This window comes from Ursus arctos, unplaced genomic scaffold (genome assembly GCF_023065955.2).
Source record: "Ursus arctos isolate Adak ecotype North America unplaced genomic scaffold, UrsArc2.0 scaffold_28, whole genome shotgun sequence".
Lineage (NCBI taxonomy): Eukaryota > Metazoa > Chordata > Mammalia > Carnivora > Ursidae > Ursus > Ursus arctos.
Window position 1 is genome coordinate 21,842,333 of NW_026622963.1, and position 16,508 is coordinate 21,858,840.

Below are 16,508 nucleotides of genomic sequence, written 5' to 3' on the forward strand. Positions count from 1 at the left end.
TTAGTAGGTCATTTTCATAAAATCAAAAACTAGATTTTAAAAAAGACTCCCAATATGGGTTCTGCTGTCTTAATTTAAAAAATACCAGGGGCACCTGTGCTTCAGTAAGTAGAGCATATGACTCTTGATCTCAGGTTCTGAGTTCAATCCCCACATTGGGGGTAGAGTTTACTTAATTAAAAAAATAAAAAAGGAAAGAAAGAAATATCATAGACTCTAACACTCAAATTCATACTAATACTGATCACAGATGTTCAGTCTTTTCAAATCAATTTTGTTTACTGTTTTAAAGAACCTTGTTGCTTAAGTAACTAAATATTTTAAGAGTGTGGACTTTAAACAGAAGGTGAACTTTACTTTTTAAGGTTTGCTCTTATTAAATAAACACCAATCTCTGAGTTCATCAGAACACCTCATTTTGATGATTCTGGTAAATCAATTACTAATTTTTTTCAAAAACAACTAAGAAAAACCTTTGTAATAAAAGTATTTATGTACAATCAACAACTGAGCTTTTTAAACAAATAAACAAGTATTTAACAAGAGAAAATCTTTAATGACTCATTACTGCTTTAAAAGAAGGGAACTTAAGGGACACCTGGGTGGCTCAGTCAGTAAAGCAACGGCTCTTGATTTCAGGTCAGGTCATGATCTCAGGGTCCTAGGATCGAGCCCTCTGTGAGCTCCGTGCTCAGCAGGGAGTCCACTTGAGGATTCTCTCTCTCCCTCTCCCTCTGTTTCTCCCCTCCACCCTCTCCCCACTTATGAACGCATGCGCTCTCTCTCTCAAATAAACAAATAAATCTTAAAAAAAAAAAGAAGAAGAAAATAATTCCTTATCACATTATCTGAGATTAATATCCAGACATCAGAGCTAAAAATATGCCTTTGGGAATCTTGGGCATACAGACATTATTAATGTTGTGGGAAACAATGTGCTCACCTAGGGACAAAACATAAACTGAAAACAGCACCAAAGTCCCAAGGAACAAAATATTTATTATTGTTGCAAATGAATACCCCCAAACTATCCTCTAGACATAAGGTTTTTAAACAATGTCGTCAACATTAAAGAAAAAAAATTTTTAAAGATTTTATTTACTTATTTGAGAGAGAGAGCACAAGCATGAGCGGGGTAAGGGGCAGAGGGAGAAGCAGACTGCCCACTGAGCAGGGAGCCCGATGTAGGGCTCAATCCCGGGACTCTGGGATCATGACCTGAGTCGAAGGCAGACACTTAATCAACTGAGCCACCCAGGCACCCTTAAAGAAAAAAATTTTTTAAATTTTTTTCAAAAAGAAATCTTTCAGCTTCCCTTGAGAAATGCATTTTACTTTCAGGAATTTATTCTAGCTTCCCTTTTTTCTAAAATAAATATCATTGTTGTGATAAGGAAAAAAGTTCCTACAAACAACACAATGGCTGCTTTTAAGTTTAAGAAAAAAATCCTGAAAACCAAAAACCATGAACTTTAAACATCACTGAAATCTTCCTTCTGCTTTAGCATTTTGTGCCATTTCTAATTACTCTTTCTTCACAACTTGCTTGGAATTTCAAAGCACTATCTGGCTGAGAAGGTCCATTACTATTTGAGCAAGAAACCTGGATCCTAGCCACAAACATTTCACTAAATTAGTTGCATGAACTTTGGTACCTGACAATTTCAAAACTAATCTTTTGTAAGAAGAAAACTGAAATTATACATATCATATGTACCACATGAGGCTAGAACAAAATACTACACAATTGTTAAGTATTTGAGGGAAAGTGAATTATTATTACTACTGACAAATATATTTCCAAGCATATTAATATTTATGATCAGAAAAAAATATTTACTATGTTCATGCTATTTCACGTATTTACTTCCCTTCAAACGTATTAACACTTTTTTTGTACATACACTAGAAATCAGGAGAAAAAATTAAATGAAAAATATTATAATTAATTTTCAATAATGAAATGTCAAATTGGTTTCTAAGGTTATACCATATAAAAAAGCAAACTAAAACATGAAATAAATAAAAGTATATTATACATATATTATATATATAGTTTCTACATAATTTTTTTCCTTAAGCTTAGCAGATACTCTGATTTCTTCCTTTTTCTATAAATAGTTTACCAACGAAATGAAGGGGAAGTGTGGAGTCAATACTGTCCCAGGACCCATTTTAGTCTACACCGTTTTCCTTTTTTTTTTTTAAGATTTTATTTATTTACTTAACAGAGACAGCCAGCCAGTGAGAGAGGGAACACAAGCAGGGGGAGTGGGAGAGGAAGAAGCAGGCTCCTAGTGGAGGAGCCTGATGTGGGGCTCGATCCCAGAATGCTGGGATCACGCCTTGAGCCAAAGGCAGACGTTTAACAACTGAGCCACCCAGGTGCCCCAAATCTACACCTTTTTCTTTACCAAACTTCAATCAAGATGCTTGCAAAAGAACAGAATCCTGTAATTTTCAAATTACCTTAGAAATCATCTCGTATTGCTCTTCCTTTTCCCCTAAGAGGCCTGAGGTGATTTCTGAAAAGGGTTCACTATTCACCTGACCCAGAAAACCCTACAAAATCATGCTAATCAAGAGGTTCAAATCTTCACATTCACTTTAAGAACACATGTGAAACTGCCCACCCCGTTCAAGAGTATGCATATACGAAAAGACACCAAGAATCTGAAAGATAGCACTTTGCAGACCCAATGTGTGCCATTCTGTCACTACAACAGTGGAGTGGGTAGGTGTGCCCAAACAGTGGGGCTGCACACAGGGCCAGTCGCGAAAAAGAGTGCTGAATTTTACTGCACATGCTTAAAAATGCAGAGTCATGCTGAACTTAAAGGTTTAGATGCAGATGTAGATTTTCTGGTCATTGAACACAACCAGGTGGACAAAGTCCCCAAGATGTGGCACAGAACTTATAGGGTTCATGGTCAGATTAACCCAGATATGAGCTCTCCCTGGCACACTGAGACAAGCCTTACTGAAAAAGAGCAGATTGTTCCTAAACCAGAAGAGGAGGCTGCACAGAAGAAAAAGGTATCCCAGAAAAACAAAAATTTATGGCCAAGCTGGGTGGGGAGGGAGGGGGATTCTGCATAAAATAAATACTAATACAAGTAAAAACAGAAAAAAAAATTTTTTAAAGAAACCATCTCATATTATAATCCCTACCCCTTCAGCAGAGAAGCTGAAACTGGAGAAGAAAAGTGAACCATCCAAAGTCTAAGTCAGTTCAAACAGCAGGACTTTTTCTACTAGGTAACATGGCAGTTGTTCCGTAACTGTAGTCATTCATACGCTAACTTCTCAATAACCTTCTCCCAGCCACTCTCGACACTATTAATTTACCTCTTTTTTTACATCAATTCTCATTTTCACTTTAATATATGTATTTGAACATAAACCTTATTACTGATACAACAGAAAATATTAGAACTTGCCACAAATGGAAAATAGCCTTAAAAATAATGAAAACATAATTAAATATCAAGTAAAATGGGAGCAATTACATATAATGTTGGTATGTATATATTTGTATGTGTGTATCATGGTATTATTATAGTTTCAATGATTATATGGTAAATGTATATATAAATATATATGACATATAATATATATAAATAGTGGTAACTGTAAGTACCATGATTACATGGTAACTATATATATATAAACATGTAATATATGTAATACATAATATGTAATACATAATATGTACAAAAATCATGGTAACTATAAGTAACAACAAATCAAATTACCTAATTTGTAAAAATGCAAACCTGAAAATAGTATCTTCAGTAAGAAGAATGAGATTGTTAAAAAATTAGTATTAAAGAAGGATTCAAATCCATTTCATTTAGGAAGACAATTCTAATTTTTAGCTTTAACGTAAATCGGATCAAAGAATCTCATCTCACAGATATACTTCACCAAAAAAAGAAAAGATCTGGGCAACCTTCTCTGAAAGGGCTGGAATACTGATAATTAATTCCTAATTAAAAGAGTCACTTTTATTCAACAGATTTTTGACTCAAGAGAAATTCTAGAGCCTTCGTCCTCTTGAATGTGAAATTTCAAACAGTTATGAGAAATAGGTACTATTCCATTCATTTTGCCATCCAGCTTGGGGAAAGTACTTTTTAAAAAAATTTATCAGGCCTTTCCAGTATCTTCTCATAATATTCAAATTATGTTCACGGTCAGTTCATTGGATAAGTTCATAACCATAGGATTCAGACAATGAGTAAGTTTTCTACTATGTATTAGTTGATTCAATGGAGAAACAGAAGCTTTTCAAGGGCTCTGGTACATAATAACAGCAAAGGACCTTACACACATTTATCTTCTTAAATTCTTACAACTTCTTTATGAGATATGATTATTATTATTATTCTCATTTTAAATCTGAGAAAATAGAAACCGAGGCCTTAAGTATCTTTTCCCCAAGGTCACAGCTGCTAAACAGCATGGCCAAGACTTAATCCAGGTCTATGTAACCCCAGAAGGTGCTCTAATGGTTAGACTCTTGCTGCCTTAATAAGAGGATCAAGAATCTGAAGCCCTGCATCAGTTTTCCCAGAACAGCTAGTGTCAGGCACCAAACACTGGATCTCACCAGTGGACCCTGAGTCCAGGGCTACCACAGGTCAAAAGTCTGGCCATGACAACACTTCATTTCACTGTTGGCAAAAAGCATGATGGGGGAGAAGGGATAAGCCAAAGACTACCAACCCTAGAAGGATAAAGAAACCCTACCACCAATTTCATAGCCTGGTTCCTACCCTCCTTCCTTCTGCCTCCCATCCGTAATAGCCATGCCAGGGGCACCACAGCTGCCTCTTCCTCCTATTTTGCCCACACTTTGGGACACTGATCTTCCTTGACCTACTATACCATTCTTGCACAATTTAAAATTGACATATGCCTCAGAAGACAATATTAAAAAGTCTTCAGCACATATAATATTTACAATCATTTAGAAAAAAATTTTTTTAACTTTTAATTTTTAAAACTTTTTATTTTAAAATAATTCCAAATTTACTGGAAGTTGCAAGAACAGCATTCACTCTCTCCCTTACTCCTCATGGTGTGAGAGTGAATGTATGCTATAATCCATATATAAATATTAAAATATTATTGCTCTGAACCACTTGGGGGTAAGTTGTATATATCACGGCCTATAACCCTCCATACTTAGAGAATTTCCTAAGAACAAGAATATTTCTTATATAACCAAAGTACAGTTAGTCAAATTTAGGACACACATCACTGATACAATACACTGTAAGCCATATTCTAATACTGTCATTGTTCCAATAATGTTCTTTAGAGCTTGTCCCCCTCTTCATTATAGGATCTATGCTGATCACGTATCACATGTAGTTGTCAGTCTCTTCAGTCTCCTTTAATCTAGAAGTGTTTCTGGGCCTTTGCCTATCATGACATGACATTTTGAAGAATACAAGCCATTTTTCTATAAAATATTTCTCAATTTAGGTTTGTCTGATGTTTCTGCACAATTTCCAGCCAAAATATTGTGTAAGTGATCTTGTATCCTTCTTAGGATATCACACACCCAGAGGCATCTGATACCCACCTACCCCTTCACTGATGTTTATTTTCATCACCTGATCAAAATATTATCCAATTTCTCTACTGTATACACCTATTTCCCTCTTGCAAATAGCAAGCTATCTGTGGGAAAACATGTTAAAACCCTATAAATACCCTACTCCTCAAACTTTTCCCCTGGACTTAGAATGCCTTCATGCTTCTTACCTAAACCAATCTATACCACGACAATTATAAAATGATGATCTTCCAATTCCACTCCTACTCTCGCCACACTTACTGTGAGGAAAAGCCCTCTCCACTGCTCTGTATTACTTACACATTTATCTGTTAGTCCCCAGTATGGATAAGTATATTCCTCTTTTATTCAACGAGTTATAATCCATTAACCTCCTTACTAATTATGATGCTCAAATTATCCCCAATTTGGCCAGTGGGATCCCCACCCCAAACTGGGTCCTATATCTTTCTAATATGCACTCATCACTGCTTAGAACACTTCCTTACTTTCAGCCCAACCAGATGTTCTAGACTCATCTGGTACTTTCTTGAGCCGTTCTTAGGATAATCCATTTATCCAAGTGATTCTGGTTCCTTTCAATGGGGAAGCCAAGATCTGAGTGCTACTAGGTGTGCTCATTGCTACTGTAGTGCCACTGTTTTAAGCCATTTCTAGGAAAATATAATATGAACATATGTTCATATTGATACCTCCGATTCCCACAAGGTTCTTCTCTGCCTTCTCTAGTCCCTATTTGTTCTTCCCCTCCTCTATGATAAGAACCTTGGCTTGCGGCATCAATACATGTATTTATTTGCTTAATCCATAATTTCTCAACTACAGCACTACTGACAATTTAGAATAAATAATAATTCTTTGTTATGAGGGGAGGGTGGGAATCCTGTGTATTACTGCACATTTTGTAGCACAACCTGACTTCTACCCACTAGATGCCATCAGCATCCCTCTCTAGTCATGAGAATCAAAAATATCTCCAGAAATTACCAATGTCCCCAATGGGTCAAAAGCCCCCAAGGAGAGAAGCACAACACACACAAAATAGTTTCAGAATTGCCTCTCTTATACTATTACCAAAAAACCAAAACAAAACAAAAACACTAAAAAAGAGCTCTGTATTTGTTTTATAGTTCCTTTTTCTCCCCATAGAATAAGCAAATAAAGTCAAGTACTATATTCAAAAGTTATTTGGACCAGTTCCCTTTTCCCCGCTCTTCACAGTGCTGGTTGCTAGTCACTTACTATACCGCTGGGTTCATTTCCATTTGCATTCAATTTTAGGACTATTTTCCCTCATTCTTTTTAATTCTAATAAGAACTTTTGTTCTTATTTTTCTTAATATATAGAACATGAATGTGTTTCTACAATTCCAAACCATACTAAAACTTGGAATCAGAGAATGTCCACTTTCCCCTACCTCTCTCCTCTGTCCTTCCTCTTATAGATAGCCATTTTCAACATTTGCTGGTTTTTCTTTCCTGTTTCTTTTCTACAAAAAGAAGATACTTGTATGTCTTCTCTCTTACACAAAAGTAACATACTAACTATATTTACTCTTTTGCAACTTTGCTTTTTTTCACATATATCCTGTTTTTCATTTATTGTAACAAAGTTCATTGAGATCTTCATTTTTTTCCACTGAATTTCACCATAAAGTCTATTATTTATTAAAGTAACACTATGAAAAACTTAAAACCAAAAGCTTGAAATTTTTTATTTTACAAACTCAATATAAAAAACGTGTGTTTAATTTTTTAAAAGATTTATTTATTTTAGAGAGAACATGCGTGCACTGGGATGGGGCAGAGGGAGAGGGAGAGAGAAATTTAAGCAGCCTCCACGCTGAGCAGAGCCTGACATAGAGCTCAATCTCACAACCCTGAGATCAGGATCCTGAGATCACAACTCAACCAAACATGCCACCCAGGCTCCTCAAGTGCTGAATTTTCAAAAGGAAAAGAAGAGTAGAGATTCTAGTCCAAATTATTTTTTTTATAGACAAAAGAAACTTAGGTTTAGAAGTAACAGTCTCAAAGCCACAAAGTTCAGCCCAATATACCACAGAACTAGAAAATAAGTATTAGACACTATGCTAAACACTAAAGAAACAAGATGAATTTTTTAAAAAAATCTTTCCACCTTCAAGAGAGCCATGTAAATAAACATCAATACAGTGTTATATTCAGTGACAGACTTAAACTGACCCTTGAACAATATAAGGGTTAGGGAAACCTATGCCCTCTCTCCACCATGCAGTCAAAAATACGTGTAGAACTTTTGTTTCCTCAAAACTTTACTAATAGCCTACTGCTGACCTGAAGCCTTACCATAATATAAAGTTAACACATATTTTGTACATTACATGTATAATACACTGTATTCTCACAATAAAGTAAGCTAGAGAAAAGGTTATTAAGGAAAACATAAGGAAAAGAAAATACATTAACCTAACTACACAGCATGTACCCCCACCCCCAAAACTCCATGTATTAAGTGGATCCACACATTTCAAACCTGTGATGTTCAAGGGTCTAATGTACATCATTTACCAACAGTAAAGGAGGGGGCAGTTACGTGTTTCATTGGTTTGTTTGATTTCAGGTTTGTTAATATGTTTACTGGGATAGAGGACACATGGTATCAAAGAAATGGATATGAAATTTAGAAAAACAAAAACAAAAACCCTAAGGAGTTAGAATGCCTGGGCGAGGGCACAAGGAAGACATTTATAGGAAAATGAGAAAAGATGATACTGGAGAAGCAAGAAGGAGATATACGGACTTTATTTTAAATGTGATGGGAAGACATCCATACTTTTATTCTGGTTTTGCCATTAATTTTGTGACCTTGGAAATGTCATTTGACTTCTCTATGCCAAACTAAATAAACCAAGGATAATAACATATGTATCATAAGTATATCCATAAGAATAAATATAGTGATATCCATAAAATCCTTATTAGAGTGCCAAGCACATATAAAGCGTTCTATAAATGCTAGCCCGTATTGCAGCTCTCATATTCCACAATTCTAATATTTATAAAACACTTATAAAAATGAAATCTACAGTACCATCTGAAGAATATAATCTCTGCTGAACAAAGATTGATTGGATCTTTGTGAATACTATATAGACAACATAAATCATCACTGAAATCATAGTGAGGAAAGCTGAAGGACATCTGAAGTTATTAAAGATATCATTATTTAGAAAAAAAAATGTTATGCTTCACCAACTTGACTTCAACAGACAAATAAGATACTATCTTCTTCTGCACAAAACTTCTTTCACACTTTTAGGGAAACAAAATGCTGCAAAGAGTTTTAAAAAAATCCTATATCAATTTTTCCAAATCCTCTCAAATCAAGTGTCATAGCTCTATAATGTACCTCTCTGATGTCTTTCTCACAGTAATGGTGAATGTTTTGCAACTCAAGGGAAGGATCTGTCCTCTTCACCTAGTAAGAATACAGTAACAATTTCATAGTTGCCTAGAGGCACTATTTCTTTGCCATTCCAAAAGTCTGTGTTGGTTAAAAGAAAAAAAATTAATTATAAATATATACTGCAGGTAAAAAGTGCAATAAAAAAAACTGAATGACAATCATCAATATTTAGAGCCAAGAAAACAAGCATTACTACTTTCTAGCGATATCTAAACAGGAATATGAAGGAAAATTTCCCATCTTTGACTTCATTAACAGAAAATCATCCATAATAGTTCTGATAAATAATATTCATCTGCACTAAAACACGTTTTTCCTAAACCTTCATTTTAGTTTATAAAGCTTAATGTCCAACAGTTAGAAACAGACATGGATCCCAATCTCTTTCTGTTACACATAAGTAAACTGCAGCCAGAGACAACAGGAAGCACACACAAAATCCCAAAGCTAGTCAGGAATAGAAGTGGGACTGATAAAGGCATCACAACATAATATTTTAAACGACATGTACACAGGCAAGGATCTCATTTTCAACAATATTCTCAGAGAGAAGGACAATCCCCAAAGGATAAAAACTTCACATTTTCACAATTAGATTTCCAGACAGAAAGACACACAAGACCATAAAGAAAATAATTCTTCAAATTCAGTGAAATCTGCCCTGTTTATCTGATAAGGTATTTATACTGACTACCATTAGAGAGAAATGTATTTTCAGAACAGCCAAGGGTAAAGAACAGAACTTCAAGTGTTACGATATTTAGTTGTATGTGAAAAACAATATAGTAAACATATCAAAGCACAGAGACAATAGACAAATACACTCTCATAAGAATATTCTAGTTCTACACATCATCCCAAGTTATGATCATTGTTTTCTATAAACATGGAATGTAAAACAATCAGAGAACAAAAAGCTTTACCCTGCATTGTTTTATTAACAAGTCTATGGCCATTATAAACAGAAGGAAGACTCCTCTGAGTACAGCCTTTTATTACTAAATGAAATCAAGACAACAATTTATTCTTTACAGGGTAGAAAGATTATTTTACATAATTAACAACAAACAAATGCATTCCAAGAAATTTTGTTATATTTCCATTATACTTCTATCACTAAAAGATGTGATTCTTTCAACTTCAACTAATTTGACTGGATACCTCCATAAAATTAAGATAAAGTTTAAACCCAAACCCTATGTATAACAGTATTATGTACTTAAGAAAATGTGCAATTAACATTAATTACCAATGAGAGCAATCAATACAATGTTTTTTGAAGTTCTCAACTTTACACAAGAAAGGATTTTAAAGTCTAGCTACTAAAAAAAAATTCACTTTATACAACTTCAGCTAAGAATCTTAAAATGCTTCAAGATAACATTGCTCCTGGTGCACCTAGGTGGCTCAGTCGATTAAATGTTTGACTCTTGATTTCAGCTCAGGTCATGATCTCAAGTCCGGCACTGGCTCCACGCTCAGCACGGAGCCTGCTTAAGATTCTCTCTCCCCCTCTGATGCACCGCCCCAACTCATGTGCACACACACATGCACACTCTCTTAGGAAAAAAAAAATTGTTCCTATCCTAACAAGATTCATATAAGCGACACAAGCATAAGTTTTCTTAAGTGTATCAAAACCCTGAGTTGCAAGGCAACCACGTAAATGGAATTCCAAACAATGACAAAACTCTCTCAGCATATAGTATACGTGAGCTGACTTCACCTCTGGCAGAATATGGGACAAACAGGATGCAACCACAAAAGCTGCTAAGAAACCAGCTCATATTTTAAAGTATTCGTAAAGGCTGAGTGGGCTAGTTAGATAGTTTAGAATCTCTGGAAAACGCAAAGGGGAAGGTGTTCTTTTCCATGGGCCTGTTCTACATGCTCACAATAAAGACTGGAGGAATAATACAAAAGAATGAGAGAGCCCCTCTTGGTGACCCACAAACACAAAATCTTCTCCACTTTTCGGATATCAGAGTTGTTTACTAGATATAGGACTGTGGGCTACAATCAAGTAAAATTCTCTTACCCTTAGTTTTCAAATCTATAAAATGGGAGTAATACATTTTACATAGGGCTCTATGAGAATTGGTCGAAATAAAGTAACTAACTGTTCAGCACTTGGCACATATCAAGTGCTTAAAAAATTATACTTATTACTCAACTGATTCCAACTCCAAGTACCCATTTGATCATAAAATTAATAACAGCAACCCAGGCTTGGCTGCCAGCTATGGAACATCTAAAAGGCAAAGGAGCCAAAAATGGGGGGTTGAGAAGCATGCAAAAGATCAATTTCAAATTCTGCTAATTTAATAAGATATTCAGAGAAATTTGTCAGATATTACAAACCTATAAGAAATTTGCATTTATAATGAGAGGAAGAACTAGCTATTTAAGAGGAACCTGTGATTCTCTTTTATGAAATGAGGAATCATCTCTTAATTTCCCCCTGAAAGTTCATTGCTTAAATATATTGGATTTTCATCAAGAGTATTTACTCTTTTAACACGTTTTCATTTTACACCACAGACATCACAATAAATGGACTGGATTTACTAACAGGATTCTTTATTACTTCTGACTACAGAGAGAGGGGCTTCTGACTACAGAGAAAAGCACTCATTACTCTCTATGCTTTTCTTAATGTTCATTTTCCTTGATGTATATGTTTAACTTAAAAATAAACATCGTTAGACACTTAAAGAGACAATTCATATTCCTTTTTCAACAATGAAAATAAAAGATGAAACAAAATAAGCTAGCAACAATCCAGAGCAAAGAAGTCTATGACTAATTATTGCCTTCTTCAACCCACAGTGTAGGTCAATCACATACTGCTAAGGGACTATGATACTGGGAAGGACAACCAAATAAATTTAGAATGAAACAGTAAAACACAAAAATGACAGAAAAAAGACAGAAGAGGGACCCAAGTTAATCAACCATGGAACCAACCTAACTTTGAATTTCTTGTTAGACAAGATGGTAAAATTCTTACTGTTTTGGTTAGCCTCTCTGGTACTTGCAAAGAAACATCCTTCCTGATACATGCATGCAAACAGTTTAAGAGTTAATTATAATCTGTTCCCAAAGAACAAATTATAGATCTTTTTTTTTTTTAAAGATTTTATTTATTTATGTGACAGAGAGACAGCCAGCGAGAGAGGGAACACAGCAGGGGGAGTGGGAGAGGAAGAAGCAGGCCCATAGCGGAAGAGCCCGATGTGGGACTCGATCCCAGTAGGCGGGGATCACGCCCTGAGCCGAAGGCAGACGCTTTAACGACTGCGCTACCCAGGCGCCCCCTATAGATCATTTTTTAATGTTTCAGGTAGGTCATTGTCATAATTGATCATAAATATTCTTTCCTTGATTTATCACTTCATTTTATAATTTTTATTCTAGATATTTAAAAAGACCAAAATCTTCTAAGTCAAAATATCAGATGATACAGAGGCTAGAAACAGAAAACAAAAATGTTTTGTAAATAAATATAGACAAAATACATATATAACCTTAAAAATGGAAGTTTCCTATGTAGTTCTAATGAAAGCTATTTCTGATATCCTAAAGGCACCCCATATATCAGTCTTTACAAATGATTATGTGTGAACTGAGCCCTCAATTAAAAACTGCTAAACAACAGCAGTGTTAGATGACAGAAACCACCATTCAAAAATGAGCAATCAATTCCTATAATATACACAGATCATAATCATATGGAAAATAAAAGGCAAATTAACAAATGACTGAAACAAAGATGAAGCTGGAGATAATGGAACAGTAAGCTTGATGATTTAGCTACTCAATGCTTCCTAAAATTCGAAAGTACTTTATAAGACTGCTTCAAAATTCTCTCACATTCAACCAACATGATCAAACTTCGATTATATTTTAGAAAGGTTCTACTGGCATAGTGAGACAATTTTTTTTTCTTCACTGTAATAAGAAACCCTATGGCCATAGCTCTCAATAGTGTATCCTCTGACCAAAAGAAACGTGAATATAGCATTACTTTATAGGCATTCAGTACCCAAAAGACACTCCACATCAACTGATGGAGAGCAAAAAATAAAGGTGGCTGAGAGGTGATTTTTGCTTGTTTTTGTTTTTAGAACATGCCTCTCACACTAAGTCCTTCTGCAAAGGGCTTACTGAAAAAAAGAAAAAAGAGTACTTATTCCAAAGCCAGATCCTGAAGAAGGAGCTAGACTGTTAATACTACGCTTGTCTTTCACTGATTTTTAGGGGCACTAACCAGTACTGGCAAGGTAAAAGTCTTGAACTCATTTCCATTTACAAATCTCCACTGACTACAGGGCCTACAAGATCAAAGCCATTACAAGATCTAGTTCCAACTCACATCTCCAGTCCTAGCACAGTACTCTACTTCCAGAACAGCTACTGCCAACTCTAGCCTAAGCTTTGCAATCCCCTCCTAACTGCTCTCCGCAGGCATTCATATTCCTCTCCAACCCAATTTCCCCATTTTCACTAGAGTGATTTTAAAATGCAAATGTCACTTACCATCGATCTTAAAGTCCAAACACTGTTTACATGGCCTAGAGAACCTGCCTAATCTTGCCCCCACCTCTACCCACCATCCTTATTCCTTGCCACTCTTCCTGTTCCCCAATAAGCTTCCAGGCATAGGCTTTTCTGTACTTACAAAGCCTCTAAATCCTTTCTGATGCAGGGCCTTCACACATACTACCTACCAGCTCGCTATCTCTTGCCAGGTCTTATCCCAAGCACTTCCCCTAACTAAGAGTTCCACAGATCCATTATGTCTCACCATTAGCATTATTTCATCCAAAATGTTCCCTAACACCCAAACTATATTAGGTCTCCTTCTAATACACTTTCAGAGCACATTATACTTCTCTTTTATGACATTTACCACAACTGTAATTAATTACTTGTACAATATTTAATTTTTTTTCTCTAACCAAATTGTAAGCCCAATAAGAGAGAAGATCAAGTATGTTGTATTTGCCCCATAACTCTAGCAGCTACCAAAGTGCCTAGATCAAAACAGATGCTCAATAAACAGATACATAGTTAATGAATGAATGCAATATATTGACATACAGAAAAATTTTGGGGCCCCGAGGCTATGAAAACTCTCTAAGAGCCAATCTTTTGAAGTTAGTCAGCTGTTCATTGAATTGCAAAAGGAAAGGTAACTTACCCACTTACCTAATATCTACATGTACCCATTGTTATGTTAGACATTAATGTATGCTAAGAAGGGGGAATGAAGCATGAGAGACTATGGACTCTGAGAAACAAACTGAGGGCTTCAGAGGGGAGGGGGGTGGGGGAATGGGATACGCTGGTGATGGGTGGTAGGGAGGGCACGTATTGCATGGTGCACTGGGTGTTATACGCAACTAATGAATCATCGAACTTCACATCAAAAACCAGATGTAGTGTATGATGACTAACATAATATAATAAAAAAATATTTTTTTTAAATGTATGCTAAATTCATTCAGTAACCACAATAATCCTGTGGGGCAGCTATCATTTGCTCCATTTCCTAGATGAAGCAACTGGGTACCAAAATGGCGAGTACTCTTCCAAAGTCACAAAAGGAGACAGTTGAAATTCTGGCTCTAGGGTCATGTATAGTATAACAATATAGCATCACCATGGTACTATTTAGGCAGTGGCTAAAGAAAGGCTCTCAGTCAAAAATGTCACAAGGACACTTTTGGATGGTCATGATCCCTCATTAAATAAGCTGAATTACAAGACCTTCGAGGAGCCATTTGCAAAGGAACTGCAGATTCTGTCTACTTCCCACTACTCTTCCTGCCTCAAGGTGACCTAAATAAATAAGTAATAAGATTCCTCCCATCTCAATGCTTGGGAGAATTAAAAGAATCACAATTTCTGCATTACCAATACACAGGGCTGGCCCGGGAGGAGAGGGGAATGGTAGGTGAGTGTAGTTAGAATGAGATTCTCTCAATTGCTACTGCTGCTTACTATTTATGCACAAAACAATAATAATTATATACCTTAATAAGTGGATCAATAAAACTCATTGATTTAATGTAGCAATTCTCAATTTAAATGAATACTAGATTCAACTGGAGAGCTAAAACATATTTTGCATGCATGAACTTACCCTAACCCCACAATAAAACTATCAAATCATAATTGAGACTAATGCCCAAGCACGAATAATTTTTAAAAGCTCCACAGATTATGATACACATCTCTAGTTTAGAGAAACTGTTTTATTATATCACAACACAAAACTCCTTATTCATTCGAACACTGATTGGCTATGTGTGAGAGTGAAGTGACAAAAATCATATAAATGAGTAAAGTTCTAATTATATTAGATTTACACACTGCACTTAACACACACATTAATCCTCAATTTCATTAATACTTTCTCTCCCATTTCTTTGAATTACATGGCTTTCTTAATCTTTTTCTTTTTTCCCACATTTGATAAAGAAGGATATTAGAAGAATTTTATATTATTCTTATTTCTTCAATGAGGGGGAAAAATAGTTTATATACACCAAAAAGCAGGGAGAACATACATACTAGTTTGGCTGGGACAGCCAGCTTTATGTGTATTGTGCAGGAGTAATTATTAAGTGATACCCCCCACTCTCAAAAACATCCTGGTTCGATAATAAATTAGATCAGAAGTAGGCCACTCTTTTCATTTCCATGTGATTTTTTTTAATTGAGGTATAATTCACATATGTCATAAAACTCACCTTTTGAAGTCTTACTATATTCACAAAGTTGTACAACCACCCCCACTATCTAATTCTAGAGTATTTTTGTCATCTCCAATAGAAACTCAATGCCCATTAACAATCACTCCTCATTTCTCCCTCTCCACAACTCCTGGGAATAACTTTCTGTCTCTATGGATTTGCCTATTTGAAATATTTCAAACAAATGGAATCATACAGTATGAAGCCTTTTGTGTCTTCTTTCACTCAGCATAATGTTTTCAAAGTTCATCTGTGTTAAGTATTATCAGTACCTCGCTCCCTTTTTGGCTGAATTTTATTGTATTGTATGGAAATGCCACATTTCATTTATCCATTCAACAGCTGACAGAAATTTGGGTTGTTTCCCCTCTATTATGAATAATGCTGTTATGAACATGTATGTGTGCGTGTGGACGTGTTTTCAATTCTCTTGGATATAAACCTAGCAGCAGAACTGATGGGTCATATGGTAACTCTATGTTATTGAATGTGGGGAGTACTGCAATCTTAATAATATTAAGTCTTCTAAACCATAAGTACAGTAATCTATTTTTGCATTTATTTAGGTCTTCTTTAATTTCTTTCAATGATGTTTTGCAGTTTTTGGTGTACAGGTGTTGCACTTCTTTTGTTAAATTTACTCCTAAGTATTTTACCCTTTTGATGTTATTATAAATAGAATTGTTTAATTTCATTTACAGATTTCACTGCT

The 16,508-nt window shown here is 35.3% G+C and overlaps 1 protein-coding gene and 1 pseudogene across 28 annotated transcripts in view; one reads left to right on the forward strand and one right to left on the reverse strand.

Moving 5' to 3' along the window:
• Positions 1-16,508, reverse strand: part of MEF2A (myocyte enhancer factor 2A) — a 162,189-nt gene that overhangs the window by 105,039 nt on the left and 40,642 nt on the right. The gene's annotated exons all lie outside the window — the stretch shown is intronic.
• LOC113263554 (60S ribosomal protein L17-like) overlaps positions 1-16,508 on the forward strand; it is a 56,336-nt pseudogene that overhangs the window by 474 nt on the left and 39,354 nt on the right.